Genomic DNA, 10,837 nt, shown 5'->3' with positions numbered 1-10,837 from the left:
AAAATGTTGAAAAGTTGACATGTAATGCAGACAAGAAAACATGAAAATGTGTACATTTTGTGAATATTGTTAGTAGTGAGTTTTTTTTCACAAAGTAAATGATTTGCTTGAAAGAAAGACCTGTTGTAATGCTACTTTTTCATTTGCACACATCCCATAAAGCTTGATATGTAGTAGGAAGTTATTGTAGTCCTATTTTATCTCAGTCCCTCTAACATTTGGTGAAGGTAGAGTCACAGACAAAATGTCACTTTAGACAATTATTATTCATTATTAGCCTGGAAATCCAGACCTAAATCTAAAAGATTAATGGTCTGGTGTCGGTCAATGAAAATCGGCCAGCTCGAGGGGCGGCACCAAGCATGCATTTGAAAATCTCACAGCACGCAATTGGATAACACTACGACCAATCACAACAATAAACCCCATACGCTTAGCTACCAGCGGAGCTAACTGGTAGATTAGACTCTTCCGGTCGGCAAAACAGCAAAAACACCCTTCTTGCAAAGGAACGATTCGAGCGCCGTCTTCTGTTCCTCTTTTGGGAAAAAGCCAAGTCTAACTCGTTCATTGTAGTGGCCAAAGCCGTTTCAAACAACTGCTATTCATCCATATACACTGAAAAAATGGCAATGGGCAGATTGTTGAATTTGCACAAATGCATTTCGTATTTCCTACATGATTATTTTATGTTTCTCATCTAAACATATTTTAGTCTTGTGCCATTCATTTAATGCTGAAGGATGTTCAACCTTTTAGAAATAATCATGTTTAAATGAAAGAAATTAGTTATGTTTTCTCTGGAAACTCCGCCCCCTGCGAACACGCAAAGGAAAAAAAAAACCAGTTAACTGCTCTGCTGCGTGCTGCAGTCCGCCATTTTCTCTCTCGCTTTGGAAGGTGGAAGCTGCAAGTTATCGTGGTGGAACGCTGAAGCCTGAATGTAATTAACATTTTGAACTAAAATGTCATTGAGAAACAGTTAGTAATCCGTTTGAACGTATTTTCACCGAGGTAACGTTTTTATGTAAGTTACCTTACTGATTTTATGGAAAGGCAAAAGTTAGTGCGAATGTTTAACGGTGGTTAATGGTCACAGTAACTTGTTAACCCCTGTTTAATAGCATGACTTGTATTAACGTTTTTCAAATTGTGTGTAACGTTACAGTCCTTAGGGCATGTATTCATATTTTATTCTGTGTATGACAACTAATTCGCGTCAGGGATTGATGGCGCCAAATACTTTTGGGTGGGGGAGGGGATATTACTTAAAATAACGTAAAAGGCCGTCTAGCTGAACTGTAAGTAACGTATATTTTTTAAACTTGATTACAAATAAAATACTTGTTATTCTCTGTTTATTGTGAATTCTTTCAAAGAAAATTGGCGCCAAAATTGGCGCCTTGGCACTTGGCGCATTAATTGCAACGGAAAATCCTGTCAGGGTGACTTGAGCCAACGGGGTGGGGGAGGGGATGTTACAGTAATCGACTTAAATTGGGAAATACTGAAATCTCATAAGATGCATGCCACACTCAAATTTACTTTAATATTTCAAATCTTACAAAATTGCCTTAAAATTGTGTTTTATGCTGTAAAAAAAAAAGCTTCAGGTTGGCCCAGCCAATATGCGCGACTCAAGACACTGTTTCTATGGCCTGTAACTTTAGCTCCAGTTGCAGTGACATGCTTGGCTCTCTAATGCTGCCTTCACGTGCTATCGGAATTAAAATAAATGATAATAATCATAATTTTGTGTGTATGTATCATCCGTGCATGGAGACGTGAAAGAGGAATCAAGTTGGAGTTCACGGAAACGGCAGCGTCTTCTTTGAAAAGCCCCTGGCTGCAGCTTTCCCGCGGATAAATTCAAGTTAGTGAACATGTTTAACATTAACGTTATAATGGAAAGTAAGCTTGTCAGCTACTCAGCTAACGTAAGATCAGCATCGAAAGATCAGCTGATGCAATAGAATACCTATTGACATTTTCGTCAACGAATAAAAACTAGACGAAAATGTTAGATAGTGACGATTTGGGAAGCGATCCATTCAGAACTGATATTAGATGCGCACATTTGTACTGTAACGTGCTGATGTACCCAGCGGACACGAGTTGGCATGCGCTGCATGTCTCATCTTTCTGTGCGCACGCACACACCCGACCCGAAGCGTGCAGCCATAGACACCTATACAGCGCGCGAGTATTGAATTGAGCTCTGTTTCGTGTTTGAATGGACAAATACACACAACATTATGTCTAAATGTCCGTTTTGCAGAGTATTCACATAAAATATGTCGGTTATGTCTTAAACAGTTGTGAGTGTATCGGATGTGCATCAGTGTAATTCTGGATCCGCATGTCATTGGAAATGATCCGATGTCTTAAAGTGAGGGGTAATAAACCTAATGCGGTCTGTGTCCTTATTGGGTCCTAATATTGATCAAGCAACAAAAGAAAAGCATTCACTGCTCATTAATAGCTTTAATAAGGATTCATTATATTTTATTCATTTAAATATGTCTACTTGAAAGAATAAAGAATGATGTATGCAAGTAGTTATAAATAATGCATATATCATTAATTGAAAAGAAGACTGTGTTCTACTTTAGGAAAAGTGGTTTTTTCATTTAATCTTAAGATATTTTTAAAATCACAGTAGTTAAATCTGTATCTGTATTGCATGCTCAAACTTTAAAATCAATTATATTAACAAGTTAATAGATGTTTTATCCAGGAGATACCACCTGCTGTTGGTGTGGCCCGAAAGAGGCACATGGCAAAACAGAGAAAACGGACCCTTGAAAGGCTGGACCAGGCCAAAAGAGTAAAAAAAAAAAAAAAAATTTAAGTGCAAACTATCAAGACAAAACTTTTGCAAATGATAATCTTTCAGGTCAATGGTGGTTAAACTTGCAAGTAATCCGCAAATCGCACGCGCGCCGAAAGTCTAACGTTAGTCAGTAGGAATCACGGATAGACTACGATCTATTAAAAAAATTAACTACTAGTCACTAATGAAAGCTCATTGTAAGCCTTATTGTTAACACTGCTACAATAAGAATTTATCAGTTTTTCTTTCTTTTTTTTAAAGAAGGAAATATGCTCAATTCTCTAAAATCCTCAACTAGCCTACCTTTGGGATAATGTTATTGCTTTAAAACTAATGCATTATTTTTTATATTTTACAGATATCAGATTCATCTCGTCAAGTGCAATTTGACTTGCAAATGCTCTATAGTTGTGGTGAGTATTTTTGTAAATCTACTGCAAGTATATTTGATTGCTTTTTTCTATTTTCTATTAAGGCTGGGTAAAAAAATATTGATTTCTCGATTTAAATCGATTCTCATTTTTACAAACCGATATTGATTCTTAAATACTAGGAATCGATTAGTCATCCTGTTTTCAGTTGATGAATGAATGGAACATTGTAGCGCACATCCCATCCAATAACTCACAATAATTTTTGTGCTTTGTTATTATTGATTTGAAACAAAGTCTCAGATATTTTCTTACGAAATTCAAAAACATAAATACCGTTTTGATGCTGTGGCATAAGATTGCTCAGGCTCAGCTCAAGAGAAGCACATGATCTTCTCTTCCTCCTTAATAATACCAGGTACAGCGCAAAATAAACATGAATGAGCATCTGAAAAGTGTGTTAAAAGGTAGAGTACAACTTATCGAAATCCGTGTTCAATCACTGTTTCAACCGTGGAAAGACGTCAGTAAATCAGCTTGTAAACAATGTCATGTAACATCACATTTACCTCAAAAAACATATCCAGTGATGAACTCCTTAGTCAGCTAGAAAAATTTACTTGGAGCATTTTGCTAAATATATGCACCAAATTAAATATTCATTATAATTTATGTTCTTCAATATTTAATGCATGTTTGAATAAATCTGTCAAGTTTTTATGACAGCCACCAACGCAGAAAATTTGCCATGTATTGTACCTGATATCCAAAATAATCGATATTGAGTCAAATTGAAAGCTGAATTGAATCGAATTGAAAGTTTGTGAATCGAATTTTGTAATTTGTGTCAATACCCAGCCTTACTCTCTATGCAAATGTAAAAATGAATTAATTCTTTTTTTCTTTTTCTTTTTTTTTCTCTCTCTCTCTCCAGTGAATGTGGCAGTGTAAAGGGTGCTCAGTAGCAGTTCCAAATAGATTGGCATTACTAAACCATTATAAACTCAAACATCCACACTTTGGACGTACAACCCATTATCCATGTACGTATTCAGAATGCCCATGCACATTTAAGACATGGAATGCATTAATTGTACATCAAAGTAGAGTTCATTCTACACAAGAAAGTCAGACACTAAAAGATTTGTCTATATTCAGCTGCCACTTATGTTCATGCAAGAACCTAGCAAATGAAAAGTCTTTCAAAAGCGAGGAGGGGAGATGGGAAGAAGATTGCAGACCATCATGGAACCCATGGCTCAAGTATGTCAGGATTTAGTTTGTGTATACACATTTTATTGAGAAAAAGACTGATATATAATAAGAGAACTGGGGCTGGTTGCACCATCTGGATGCACACCCAGTTGTAAGACTAGGTTGGACGTAAAAAGCATATTAAGTCAGTTAGGAATAGCAATATGGCCACTCAAACACTTTTGGTGGCTTAACCTCATGCTGGGAGTTTAGGATTCCATGAGCAATCAAGTCATTTATATAGATCAGTGGGGGTATTAAAAAAATGTCTTTAAAAAAAACCTCTGCTCTGCTTGTCACCCATGGCCAGGATGATGATGTCGATATAGGCCGAGAGTGTATTATCAAGGGGCTCTGCGTATACCTCAACGAGGACCCAGACAATTTAGTGAAAGAGTATGTGGTGAGTCCAATTTATCTATTGTAAAAAAATTTTTTTTTTTTATTCCTAGTTAGATAATTGATCAGTCCCTTTCACAGGATTTTTTTCACGGCCTAAAATGACTAAATTTGCAGTGAAAATATACCACAGATAACAACAACAAGAACGTAGTATCATGCATTCTATCAGTTGCTGTTCTGGCGCCTCTGTCCCAACATACTGAACAACGAGACGTATATTCACATGAAATGTTAACGCAGCGGAGCGGGACACTGCAGTTCACAAAAGTTAATAATTTGCATGTGCTTTAATGCCTTGTTGGTTAAACATTTAATTTGCGTGCTGATGCGCTGTTCTAACGTGTGCGTTTCTCAGCGCGTAGATGTGACGCTCACATGAACTAAAAGCCTGTCTACCAGCGCCTGGATATTGGACTAAGTTATCTTTCGAGTCTTATTGTGCTAATACCGTCAAATTCACACAAGGTTTACATAAACAAAGTCTGTTATGTCGATGCGTCGCACCGACTCTTAAAGGGATACTCCAAGGGATACAAATGTCATATTGCGATAATTGAGGTCAATATTGCGATTGCGATATGCGATATAATAAACAAATGGTTTCATCATGAGTCAACTTGCTTGCTTCTCAAGGAAAATAAATGCACACACAGATTAGTGATAATCTGCCTAAAGAAAAAAGTTATTTAGTCAAGAGCAGTGAGTGTTTTTCTCTGTTCCCTTTGTTCTTTGATTAACTTTAGCGACAGATATAATTAGTGGCTACTGTGTACTGTCCCTTTAAGACCAGTCACTGCTGTCAGAGACGCGGATCTCACACACACCTCATTCTTCACGAGTCACAACTCTACACATTCATCATAAGACTACTCTTATGTTATGGTACATTTTGGCATAATTGTTTGTGTTATTGTTTGTTCCAGATCGAAAGAGAACTGTATTCTGGCATGCTGTTTTGTGCGCACGCACGATATTAGCGCAAGTCTTTCTGTGTGTCAGTCAGGATATTCACAGGCAGCGCGTTCATTTTGGCATACATGCGTGTTCGTTCTACCGCGAAAGAGAACTTGATACTGGCGTGCGTCTATCTGTGGGTCGTGCGTGTCAGGAGGAGATTCACAGGCATCGCGTTCTTTTTTGTCTTAACGCGCATGAATGGTTTAAAAGCATTTGCATGAATAAGAGCGGGATCATGTAACACTAGCCAAAGGATGCCAAAAATTAACAGGTGCTGCGTTAATTGCGTTAACAGGCATTTGTTTATTTAATATAAAATCGCAGCATTTTGCATCATATAATCGCGTAGGCTTGACATCGCGATTGCGATACAATTAATCGTGCAGTTCTAGTTATTTCCTTAACTAAGACGAGTTGATACATACCTCTCTCATCTCAGTGCGTGCACTCAATCGCTCTAGTGCGCGGCGACACTTTGATATGCACTTAGCTTAGCCCAGTTCATTCATTAGGAACCAAACAGAGATGAAGTTAGAAGCGACCAAACACCTCCACGTTTTCCCTATTTAAATACAGTTACACGAGTAGTTATACGACCAAGTATGGTGACACAAAATAAAACGTGTCGCTTTTCTTAGCAGGTAAAAAGGATAACTATAATGTATGGCGGAATAGCACTTGAAGTTGAGAGCACTTCGACTGTGTGTGCATGTGTTCGCTTGTTCGGGAAGTCGCAGTGACATAAACCGTTACATTCCAATAATTTTGAAAGAACAAAGTGTTTTTGGCTAAAAATCAACTTAAACTATTACACAGTGTAGCTTTAATTACTTGCGTCTCGACTCCCTTTGCCATTGTATGCTACTGCGACAAAGCATGTCGGTACATTATTATAGGTTATAGTCTATTGCTGAACTGATGCCAAATCGTCCCTGTCTGCATCGTGATGCATCATAGAATTTCGACACCCCTATTGCATATGGACATATATTTTGAGGCAATCATTCCACATCGTCACATAGCATGTTTTATTGAGTATTGAGAAAAATACTAGTAAAGTTTCAGAAAGCACAGATCCAAAAAAAACATTGTGATTATCCATACGCCTGCCGTAAGGTTGCTGACCACTTCACAATTGGATATCTTGGATCTAAACTTGTAGGACTACCATCCACAATAGAACTGAGGTCTAACAGTAATCTCATTTTGTCTGTGGATTCTGCAGGATGGTGACGAAGCCTTCATCCAAAAATCCACAGAGGAGACCACAGTGGGAATTTACATTCTAAAATTCCGTGACAGATCAGACGACATCTGGATTATCCTGGAAGGCCAGAGCATCTTGCAAGGCTTAGACAACTTTGCATTAGCTACGGCAATGCTTTTTGGTCTTATGTATGCCTTAAATCTCAACTACCCACCTGAAATGAAAAGTACATTTGAGGTACTGCAGAAGATAGTCATGGAGCTTGAAGGCTCCACTCTATCCAAGAAAGCACAAGTTCTCAGAAACAGACTCTATGAGTGAGCTGTTTCCATGGTACGGCAGGATGGACACAAGGTTAGTTTCCCATTTCTTGCAATAAGGACCATTTCCTTTACATTTCACACACTCGCAAAGAACTTGCTTTGGTAAAAAGTTGAATGTGTTTGATATGAGTAGGTTGGCCACTGTTTATTTTTATGGCTGTTTTAACATGTGCATAGTTTTTGGTTAAACCTATTGGTTAAAAGGACACTCTGATAAGAGTAAAGTGTGATAAGAGTAAAGTGTGATAAGAGTAAAGTGTGATAAGAGTAAAGTGTGATAAGAGTAAATGACCCTAAATTGTGATAAGAGTAAATGAGATAAGAGTAAAGTGTGATAAGAGTAAATGACACTAAAGTGTGATAAGAGTAAATGAGATAAGAGTAAAGTGTGATGAGTAAATGAGATAAGAGTAAATGACACTAAAGTGTGATAAGAGTAAAGTGTGATAAGAGTAAATGACAAAGTGTGATAAGAGTAAATGACAAAGTGTGATAAGAGTAAATGACAAAGTGTGATAAGAGTAAATGACACTAAAGTGTGATAAGAGTAAATGACAGTGTGATAAGAGTAAGGTTGGGTATTGGTTGGGTTTTATCCGATACCAGTACCTACTCGGTATTTTTCAAACGGTTCCGGTGCTTAAACGGTTCTTAAACCGGTACTTAAGAAAACGAAACTGCACACACTTTATCAAAAAAATAATATCTGTGTGTGTTTTCTGAAAAAGATTTTCTGATTTCTGATTAAATTAAAAATTGTGCTGATGTAGCCGAAAACACTTAAGTTAAGATAAAAAAATTGTCTTCTAATATTATTTATATATATTATATATATATTATATATCAATTATATTACATATTATATATTATAGACTTTTACAAAACAGAGAAATATCTGACACTGAGCAGAAATATTTAACACACAAAGTATAGCCTCATATAAATATACTTGATATACTTCATACTTGATATGCAAGATTTGCAGTTGGCATTAAAATACTAGTCTTACCCGAAGAGGAACACTGCAGCTGAACTTGAACTTTAGTCAAGAATGTCAGAGGTTTTGGGTTCTAATCCGCATGCGTAGTTTTTTTAAACCGATAATGCTCATCAGTGGTTGTATATCAAGCAGGGACACTTTGTGTGCATTATATGTTGTGATTTCACCAGAACGAATAGATATGAGGCGCCGTCTAGGGCTTAAATCGAACTTCATTCACGCACACATAAAACGCTTGCATACACATACTAAGTAGTCACACATGCATGTATACTGCTGAATGCTCCAAGCCTCCAACTATATGAAATGCACAACGTCACATCTAAAGTCGCTCACGCACACACACACACAAACCGCGCACATACTCATCTGAGACGCGAGCACATCACACACACACACACACATAAACTCGCGCACATACTCATCTGAGACGCGAGCACACACACACACACACACACACACACACACACACACACACACACACAAACTCGCGCACATGCTCATCTGAGACGCGAGCACACACACACACACACAAACTCGCGCACATACTCATCTGAGACGCGAGCACACACACACACACACACACACACACACACACACACACAAACTCGCGCACATGCTCATCTGAGACGCGAGCACACACACACACACACACACACACACACAAACTCGCGCACATACTCATCTGAGACGCGAGCACGCACACACAAACTCTCCAAGCACATACTCTTATATAGACGGCGCCTCATAAATAGATCGATCTCTGCAACGTATTGAAGCGCGCGTCCGAGTGCGGTGTGCGCGAGCCACAAGAGAAAATAATTTTCAGCGCTAGATCGTCTCTTATTTAACAAACGAACGAAATGAATGCTCTGCTGGTTAACTGGAGATGTTTTGTTATTGGATCATTCGTGCCGCGAGATGTTTTATAGGGGGCGCTGAAAAAAGTCAGGCACCGAAATCAGGCACCGAAAGTTCCGTTCTTACTCGGTCTGGTTACTACCGTTTACGTCAGAACCGGTTCCCTATTGGAACCGGGTTTCGGTACTCAACCCTAGATAAGAGTAAATGAGATAAGAGTAAAGTGTGATAAGAGTAAATGACAGTGTGATAAGAGTAAATGAGATAAGAGTAAATGACACTAAAGTGTGATAAGAGTAAAGTGTGATAAGAGTAAATTACAAAGAGTGATAAGAGTAAATGACAAAGTGTGATAAGAGTAAATGACACTAAAGTGTGATAAGAGTAAATGACACTAAAGTGTGATAAGAGTAAATGACACTAAAGTGTGATAAGAGTAAATGACACTAAAGTGTGATAAGAGTAAATGACACTAAAGTGTGATAAGAGTAAATGAGATAAGAGTAAAGTGTGATAAGAGTAAATGAGATAAGAGTAAATTACACTAAAGTGTGATAGGAGTAAAGTGTGATAGGAGTAAAGTGTGATAAGAGTAAAGTGTGATAAGAGTAAATGACACTAAAGTGTGATAAGAGTAAATGACATTAAAGTGTGATAAGAGTAAATGAGATAAGAGTAAATGACAGTGTGATAAGAGTAAATGAGATAAGAGTAAAGTGAGATAAGAGTAAAGTGAGATGCTGTCATTGTTCATTGACATTTGTTCATGGATTTTAAGCTTTTTAACACACAGAACTACTTGCTTCTGTAGCCCATACTGTGAAAAAATGAGTTGTACTGTTAAAAGAAATACATCAATTTGACTTCTATTATGCTTTTAAAATTGAAAACAAAAATGTCAAGGTATGCTTTGGACTACTTGATACTCATACTACTTGATACTTATACTGTTAACATTTTCCTCTACACCTGTTTGACGGTGTCCTTGTCTTCTACTGTTTTTTTTTGTTTGTTTTTTTGCTGTTTACTGTATCTGAATGATCATTACTGTTCACCTTTTTCACAGCATGTTTGACTGTGCCTTGTCTTTGACTTAAAGTGATGAGTTTACTTACATGAGTACAAATGTGCTGTCATTGTTCAAAATCCACACAAAGGGCTTACTTCTAATAGCACTTACTGTGTATAAAATTGATTGTAAATGTAAAAAATAATACAGTGATTTGATTCAAGAAATGTGTTTGCTTGTCTTGCTGCTAAACTGTACAGTAATGTTGTGAATGTACTTAAAAACAAGTGGATGTAGAAAAATACATTTATTGCTTAAAGTCAGCTTATAGTATTCTAAAACTTAATCAGGTTAGTTTTATTTATTGAAACCACAGCATATATGAATGGAAAAACATACAATTTTTTAGTTTAACAAGCACAAATTATGTATCTTGAACATATATAAATCATATTTATTTAAACAAACAAATTATGCATCTTTAACATACAAAAATCATGTTTGTTTAACAAGCACACATTATGTATCTTTAACATATATAAATCATGTTCGTTTAACAAGCACAAAATATGTATCTTAACATATAAAAATCATGTTCGTTTAACAAGTACAAATTATGT

General features: G+C 36.9%; 1 long non-coding RNA gene across 11 annotated transcripts; it reads left to right on the top strand.

Moving 5' to 3' along the window:
• The first annotated feature begins 610 nt into the window (after positions 1–610).
• On the top strand, positions 611–10,333 carry LOC309500668. Of its 11 annotated transcripts, none has more exons than XR_014206649.1 (7): positions 998–1,873; positions 3,192–3,246; positions 4,769–4,861; positions 7,043–7,582; positions 9,463–9,511; positions 9,646–9,742; positions 9,904–10,333. It is a non-coding gene; the product is annotated as an uncharacterized lncRNA (long non-coding RNA). The 11 variants fall into 11 exon arrangements; XR_014206652.1 differs by lacking the exon at positions 9,904–10,333 and adding an exon at positions 9,775–9,838 and having other exon boundaries at positions 9,646–9,711; XR_014206650.1 differs by lacking the exons at positions 9,463–9,511; positions 9,646–9,742 and adding an exon at positions 7,759–7,868 and having other exon boundaries at positions 7,043–7,621; positions 9,937–10,332.
• Positions 10,334–10,837: the final 504 nt, after the last annotated feature.

This window comes from Leuciscus leuciscus (genome assembly GCF_965113295.1).
Source record: "Leuciscus leuciscus genome assembly, chromosome: 6".
In the NCBI taxonomy this organism is placed as follows: Eukaryota; Metazoa; Chordata; class Actinopteri; order Cypriniformes; family Leuciscidae; genus Leuciscus; species Leuciscus leuciscus.
This window is presented reverse-complemented; position numbering and strand designations above follow the sequence as displayed.